Source organism: Montipora capricornis, chromosome 14 (assembly GCF_036669925.1).
Source record: "Montipora capricornis isolate CH-2021 chromosome 14, ASM3666992v2, whole genome shotgun sequence".
Classification (NCBI taxonomy): Eukaryota; Metazoa; Cnidaria; class Anthozoa; order Scleractinia; family Acroporidae; genus Montipora; species Montipora capricornis.
Genome location: NC_090896.1, coordinates 11,326,513 through 11,335,304, shown reverse-complemented (window position 1 = coordinate 11,335,304; position 8,792 = coordinate 11,326,513).

Below are 8,792 nucleotides of genomic sequence, written 5' to 3'. Positions count from 1 at the left end.
TTCCTTGACATGAAACCTATCTCCGTGTGAGAACGGACTATTTTTCTCCTGTAGAATTACAACTCTTGAATACTAGTCAAGCTTTGATTTAAAATGCGCGTTGGGCTCTTCCCTTCAAATTCATATACTAGATCTATTACTACGGACTTCTTCACTTTGTGAAGGAAATTAACAGTTTATCACTTCATGGTAATTTATGGTTTCTTTCGATGCTAAAAACCTTGTTACCACCATCCCTTTAGATGAATGTATGACTTTGCGGTTAAATGCACTACGGGAGGCAATCCAGGACTCAAACTTAGCGCGGAAAATGAGCTTAAAAGGCTTTTCGAGTTTGCAACTAAAGAAACTCACGTGCTTCTCAAGAGTACTTTCTACGCCCAGGTGGATGGCGTAGATATGGGCTCCCCTGTGGCCACCGTTCTCGGTAACTCGTTCATGGAACACCAGGCCCTGGTTGTTCAAAAGGTGGTGGATAACACCATCCACCGGATAAATCACTATCCAGCGGATAAACAGTAGCAAAAACAATTGAGTTATCCAGTGGATAGCGCTATCCACATTTCTAACAACTACATTAGGCCTCGAGAACAAATGGCTGGAAAAGTACAGGAATTCTGAACTTTTATTATGTCGCTGCTATGTGGATGACACATTTTGTCTTTTCCATTCTGAGGGAGATGCTACCCTTTTTTAAAATTCCATTAGCAAACAACGCCCTGATATACACTTTACAATGGAGCGGGAAACAGATAGACCATGTTCTACCCTTCTTAGATGTCCCAATTAACAACATCGACACACACTTCACTGGTAAAACTATTGAGAACACCACCGGAAGAAACGTAAAGCTCAAAAACAGTTTTCTCTCCTCAAAACGACTTGCACCTTACCAAACTTGAAGAGTTCTGGCTGAATTCAGTTCAGGAGGCAGTGTGACGCAGTGGTTAGGGCGCTTGTCTTGAGATTCAGGGATCCCTGGTTCAAGACACGTCCTGGCCACTTGTTGAATTTGTTCCTGGTAATCCCTGGTTTAACCTCTCAGCTGCACGTGTAAATAGCCAGCTAGCACGCCTGCGGCCAGTCGGGATTCTTAACAGTTGTTGTTGAATGTTCTGTTCTGTCGTGATTGTGTTTCATTGGCCCTGAAAAGCCCCTAGGTGAGGGGTCAATTAAGTATGTATCGTATATAATTTTTCAAGTTTTGATCAAAAACCTTGGAGCATGCCCGTCCGTGACAGTACCCCTTTAAACAATAATTGGTGTTTCTCATTATAAAAACATTTCCGTGCCGTGAAAGAGTGTTGTTGCGTTAATCCTTTAAATAAGACGGGCTTTTGAACTAGGCTTGAAAAGAAGTCGGTGTTGCCTTTGTCCAATCAGTTATTTGAAACATTTCGTGTAATCCTAAATATGGTGATCACTATCGTAAGTGAGGCTTGGTTAATAATCAATAATGGAGGTTTTGTTCAAAATACTACTTCATTACATGCATGTAGGTACACTGTACCATGGAGTCTTTCTTGTCTTGCATAAAAGTAGGGAGCTTTAGCATCTACGACGGGAATGGAAAGGAGAACGTTATCTCAAATCATAAATTCGCGTTATTGTAGTCACTTTGCGACTACTCCAAGCTATTTTACGCGACAATGGTGTGGCAGTCCCTCAAGAATGAAGCCCATGTGAGTCACGCCTAATTTAGGGGAGAAAATGAAGATGTATCTCCTAGTGCTGACGTCCTCCATAAAACCTTAAATATCGCTATTTCACGTTGTAGTTTTGCTTACCACGGCAAAGAAATGGACAAAAATGAAAAACGCACGTGCTGGGCGTACAAACCTATTGTTTTTTCCCACTAAATATGCAAATTTGTGACGTTCTCGTTGTCGTTGTCGTCGCCGTTGTCGTTGCTAAAGATCCCTAGTAAAGGCCTGCCTACGGAGAGGACACGGAAATATCAAAGTTGTTTGATTTTTTGCCTTTGCACTAGTGACTGCAAATTTGCAGTCTCTGAACAGGCAGTCGGGCTTCACACTGGAGCTCGAGTCGTGTACGTTGTTACATGAAAGCTAACGTCAATCACATAATGCAAGACCTATGGTATAAAAAAATTAATGGCTTGCAACCAATTTCTGGAGACAAAGATAACAAGGAGGCAATGTACAATTTCTGGTGGACGAACAAAAGGAGCCAATGAGAGATCTTTCATTTTCGTCCATCAACATGGCGGCGATGACATACATGTAAAGTCAGATAATCAGCTAACTGTATATGCATCCTGCTACTACACTGTGTAAATCTGTATTTTTTAAGCTTTATGTTGTTTCTTATTGCTCTTCCATTGTAAAATATCATCGTTATTGGCTTTGCTTTGGTGGAATCCTTGAATACCGTTGATTTGAGGTGGATTCACAGTCAAAGTGATTGCAACTGTACGTTACAGCCGCTGCGTGTGTTGAGTTGACAGGTTATGTTGTTAGCAGTTGAGACCTGTTTTTTCAGATCTTGTCTTAACTGCAGAATACCCTGCCACATCGAAGCCGTACCCCTGAAATGGTTGGATAGAAGGTTAGAAACCCATATTGAGAGTGGATACGCGGGTATACAGTCGTTTTTCTGGCTCCCAGTACCCCTGGTTATATTGAGAGATGCAGTCGTTTTCCTGGTTTCCAGTTTTGCTCCAGAGCGAACTCTGGAGATTGATGTAAAAGTATGTCCCGTTCTTAAAGCACGACCCTTATTTTCATTTAACTTTCAAATGTGTTGCCGACGAGATGTCTGAGCTTCTTAGTGGAGATGAGGGACGGAAGAGATTCCTCCATTCCTTCAGTTTACAGTCGTAGCTCCATCTTTGGATTTTAAGTCAAAACAGAATGATGTATGTGACAGGTCTCAAAAACCCCTGATTGGCTAAGGTTGCCTTTCAAGGACGCGTGCGCAAGACGGTAACCACTGACTTATTGTTCACTGGCGAAAAACATGGCTGCCATCGGGTGTTTATCCGATCTCCGTCGATAAAAAAAAGACCTTTTTCAGGCCAGTAAAACGGACGAATGTTTTGACTGCATAGTGCGTTTTATGCCAGCGAGATTCTCTTTTTAGTTGTGGGCTACCGTACTTTTTAGCCAACAGTGCTACGAGGGAAATTTCTTTAACAATTTCAAGGTCAACGCGAGTCCAGGTTGCTGTGACAGTGTTTGAGTGGAAATTTGTTTGTGGAGCTTACCGGCTAATGGAGTACCATCTTGATTTCAATTCATGCGTTTATCTTTTAAAAAGTGGAGCAAAAAATATATCACTAAATTTCCAAATGGTTTTTCTTTCGACTAAATATTTGCACACTGTTTCCGCAGGGGCCCGCATCTAGCAGAAAATGTTAAGATTTTTGCATTTTTCTTCAAAATTAAGTTGTTAAAATGGCCATTTAAGTGGTCCATGGAGGCAAATTTATTAAGACGGAGAAAAAAAAAAGAAATGCATGACGTCCCTGAAAAGTTAGAAATGTATTTCAGTCGTTCAAAGATAAATTTTAAAGTGAATTTAGCACCAATGTCATACATAACATGAAATATAAGCACCTCATATTGGGTACACTAGAAGGAAACCTTTTAGTTGCAATTATATTTTGCTATAGTCATTTCAAGCGAATGCCAATCGTTTGCTTCCCTCCAAATTATAGAAATAAACATAGATAAGGTTAACTCTGAATAGCCAAAACAACAATACCGGTATTCCAAGTTGAAAATTAGATTCAGAAATCCAGCTCACTAGCAGGGGGGATTTTACTGTAACAAAATATTACTACAGCTACTAATACACTTTCAACACATTGTAGTGGGTTAATGTGACAACAAAAATAATTAATCAAGATTGGTTTTATCTTCCAGCAATAAAACAGCTGGAGGATATAAAATTAGGTATCTTCAAAGTTTAGAAAACTTGTTGAAGGTGATTCAGTGTTATTATCCAAAACAAGTTTCATGCTGGCCTACTAAATACTTCCAGTGCAATAGATTATTTAACCTCTCTTTGTGGATTCTGGTTGTAACACAGTGGTTTCAATAATTTAAATCCCCTTCCATTAGATTTAACTTTTAAAAAACTCCATAACTTCATATTTATGTAATAATTGTTCAAAGTCATCAAGCAAAAGCATACAAAGCTACATTTGAAAGGGATGTAATCCCATGTTGGAGTTTTCTGGATAAGACTTTCACAGAAATAACTCCTGTTACCTTTCCATATGGAAAAAACATTTCAACATTAGGTGCAATGAATTTTTAGCAATTGCTTTAAAGAATACTAATCATTCCTACCATTTCCAAGGATGAATAAATTAAAGTTGAATGCAGTAAGTGTAAGAAGTAAAAAAAAGTGGCATATTTTTTCAAACTGTAATCTATTTCCATTCTTGATTTAGTCCCTGGATAGTATTAAACAATGGTGGTAAAGTAAACAAACTGCCCCAAGGGGGGCTCCCTTACGAAAAAGACAGGGGTTCTTTTTGTTCCTTTTTGGAGAAAAAAATGTGGATTTGTACTGCACATGATGCTGAGACCAAACAGCTGGCGGAGTTGCTGCAGTACATTTAAGGCTATCAATCTGAAAAATGACTGGAACTGTAAGACAATTTGGTACACGAGCAAATAACTTTTACTTATAAATAATTCATAAGTAAAAGTTATTTGCCAGTCATTTGTCACTTTAGAACTGGTTCCTCTAAGGGGTCAGATTTCTTTAGCCTACGTCCACAAAACAAGGTTCTGTTACCTTTAAGGGTTGTTTTTAAAAAAAATCCAATAAGTGGCCTGCCATTTTTATAGGGAAAACCTCTCCTGAGCAAACTGCATCCTCATGTTTGGATTCCCATTGATTTAATGACTTTAATGATATAGGCAAATTTGTTCTACAATATATACTCAAATACCATTACAGTCTTTATAGTTTACTCCTCGAGCCACCAGCTTCAACTTTGATACTTTGTTCTAAAAGCCAAAGCAACGCAAAGCAAAGCATGGTGGAGGTGATGATTAATCACTTGTTTTGGTTCAAATGAAGAAAAAGAAAGTCAAACTAACAATAGCACTTTAATTAATTAACCCTTTCACCCCTAAACCGGCCATACTTAGCATTTTACTCTGTCTAACACCAGACGATTTTACTTGTCAATGGGGAATCCCCAGGAGTCAATGGGTTAATCACTCACTAAAAAATGTCCCAATAAAATATTATGTTCCACTAACGACCAAAACTGTACTAATAATTTGAATTACAGCTAAGGTCTGTCCAATTTCTATCTGAGTTACCTGACAGCTCTTACAGTACTTCTCAACATAAAGAAAATAAATTTTGTGAACTTAAACATTCCCAAATAGAAATGTTGTATATTCCAAATATCGTTACGTAAACTCTTCAAGATTTACCTGCTTCAGGAACTTCAAATCAATGAATATTTGGAATAATTTTCCTGGACTCCTGCAGACTATGTGCACTTTTTAATGGTTTGCCCTTTAAAAGTAACACTCAGAAATAATAATGCAAATACAACTGAGGCTGTTTTGCCTTATCTACAAGACAAGACAACAATATCCTTTATTCAAACACAATCAATATTAAAGCAATAATACATGCTTGTGGGGTCATGTGCTAACTATAATAAAGATACAGTACAGGAAATAAAAGCTTAAAACTAACTATGTGACAGACATAGGATATCTACACATAAGGGATAAGAAAAATAAATCAATTGCTATCCAAAGATTTTATTGCAAATACACCAAAAGGTAACGGTTGATTGACAAGTTCCTTGTGCAAAATGGTAGAGCATGTTTGAAGTCCATCAGGACCAAGATGAGAAGTTATGATAAAAACTCTAAACATATTTTTTACCAAAATTATTTTACTGCCATCAAACCCAATGATACCTTATGCATGGGACACTGTTTCTAGCTGCAGCTCCAAATCACACAATATATTAATAAATTTTGCCATCCAAGAAAAGAACAAACATGTGGGGTGTAACCAAAAAAAGTCCAAGGCAATAATGCTTCCTTTCAGCCTTTTCAGGAAAAACTATCCACTGTCAACCATACTTGACTCAAAAAAGATTCCTTGATCCAACAGCACATGACAGTCTCCCAAAAACCAAAATTACATCATTAATGCTTCCAGAAAACAACAGTCTAAAAAAAAAAAAGATTTGCAAAACAGTCACGTACCTGAATCTATAGAGATCTATATACATCTGTACCTACACTTCTGTTCTTCCAAACATTATTTTAACTAACATAGATTTTGATTTTGATTTTAAACTCAAATTAATTGCAAATCCATAACTTGGTAACTACTTGAACGCAAAGATCGTTGAGTTGTGACTGCTAAAAAGTACAATAACTTAGACATTCACCAGAAAAGGGAATATAAATGATCTTAAAATCGAACTTAAGACGAATCCAGTTTATTTTCACATCAAAAGAGAGCAGCTTACAAAGATAAATGGACGATATTAAAGCATTTCTTACCGTGAAATTACAATCATGATGGAGCTATAACGCTAGACGAACGCTAGGCGGAAAAACAAAATTGTAAATTATTACTCACAAATTAGTTTGCGAAGTCATCTTTTGCACACGATCCGACTTAGTCTCGTCACTCTCGCCATTATATGAACTTCATGCAGTCGCTCCTTTCGGTTTAAATCCACAACAACACTTTTAGGAAGTGTTTTTTCAAGACCATTGGAACGAAAAAAAAGTCATTTTTGATATTTTCTTGTGGAAAAAACAACGTAAACGTAGTCCACATCTCAAGCTTAACAAACCATGGGCAGCTTTAACAAACGAGAAAAACAGAGTCCGGTTCATCTTCCACTAGCAGCGAACATTTACACGAGAAGGAACCAGATAAGGGACAATATCTTTTGGATAACAACCGCCGATCTCTCTAAACTTCGTACAGAGCTAAACTAGAAATGTCGAAGGCGCAACTCAACCGATTATTAAAATTTCAACAAATGTACGAGCGGCCTGGTGAGAGGTTAAAGTACGTGGGGAAATCTCATTTGTCGTCCGCCATTTTGAAACATTGATGGCGGGAAATAAGTGAGCATGCTCAGTGGTTTTTGAGACCTGTCGATGTATGTTTAATAACAAACTGCAATGATCGAGTGAAAAGCAATAATGTAACTTATAGCGCAATCAATCTCCTTGATGTACAGTATATGTATTGCTTGTTCTTAATAAAGCGTGTTGATTGAGTGAAAAAATGATGTATAATTAAATCGTGATCAATTGCCTTTAATAATGTATATGTATTTCTCGTTCTTAAAGCGCAATGATCTACTTGGAGAGGGGTAGTCTTTTCCACTGCTTATCCGGGTGTCCATGTATCCACTTACAGTGTACAGTGTAACAATATACTTAGAAGATTACTTGGGGAAGGGTGGTCCATGCATTTACTTCAGAACATAGAGGCCCTACTAGGGGTTATCGGGATACGGGATATTTGGGTAAAAAATTATAGGGATACGGGATATTTGGGCGGAAAATTAAAGGGATACGGGATATTTTTAAAAAGATTCTGGGATATCGAAGTTATCATTTTTTAAAAGAATCAAATAAGAATTAACGGGATACGGGATATTTTGGCCAAAAATTAATGGGATACGGGATACTCAGACCCCCCCTAATGGGGCCTCAACATAGGAAAGATAACGTTGACGTCACCTATTGGCACTCGTGTGCCAACCAGAGCCTCATTGGCTGTCGAAACAAAGGATCTTTTGTTTTTGTGGTTGGGGTATTTGAATAACAAAAGCAATGTTTGTAAACAGATATCTTCCCTATACTTAGAAGATTACTTGGGGAGGGGTGGTATTTTCCACTGCGTATCCACATATATACCAGCCTTTCCAGACGTGCAGCTAGAAAATGGCAGGGTATTCTGCAGTTACTCCCATGCCTTCCTCATGTCGATGAAGATATACCATAATTAAATCATGCTGTTCCCTCCCACTGGACTCTCTTAAGGTGATAATCCCCAAGGAACCACTGGGTTGCACTGATAGTGTTCTCTGTATAGAATTTGATTTTTATGATATCTTTTTGCATGTGCTGGTGTCTTGCTCGAATTGAGGAAAATAGACATAATGAACTTTATTATATGGCAAGCAATTCTCAGGCTAAATGAAGCACTCTGATTTTCTGTTCTTTTGGTTGGGATCTTACAATACATGATCTCATTACCACGGAAATGGACCATTTCCGTATTTTTTCTCTCCCAGGAAATTCAAGTTGAGCAAACCAAAACGGTCCTTAAAAAGCGGAATGTCATTTTTTCATCACAACAAGACAATAATTATAGCAAGTGGACTTTAGTTTTAATAAAAACAGGTTACCGTTCAAAGTTTGCTGATGGATTGGAAGATGAAAACTGCACAAATTCAGAGAAGTGTCGAATTCGTCAAAGAAACGATGCCATACCTGTAATTAATTTAAAAAACCTGCAAACCTCACTTGCTCACGACCATAATGGGGAATATTGGCCGTCTGTCATTTTTGTATGGACCTTGTGACGGCCACGACCTTAGGGCCAATATTCCCCAGTGCGGCCCTTGCACTCGGTTCATAAGAGGTTCTTATAAACAAATAATAATAAATACTAATAATGACTGTGTCAAGTATGCTGTATTTAGCATTGGGGAACAATGTACAGAAATCAAATCTCTTACCAAATCGCAGGTTGGTTTTTTGATACAGGGGAAAACTAGAGTAGCTAGAGAAAACTCTTCACAT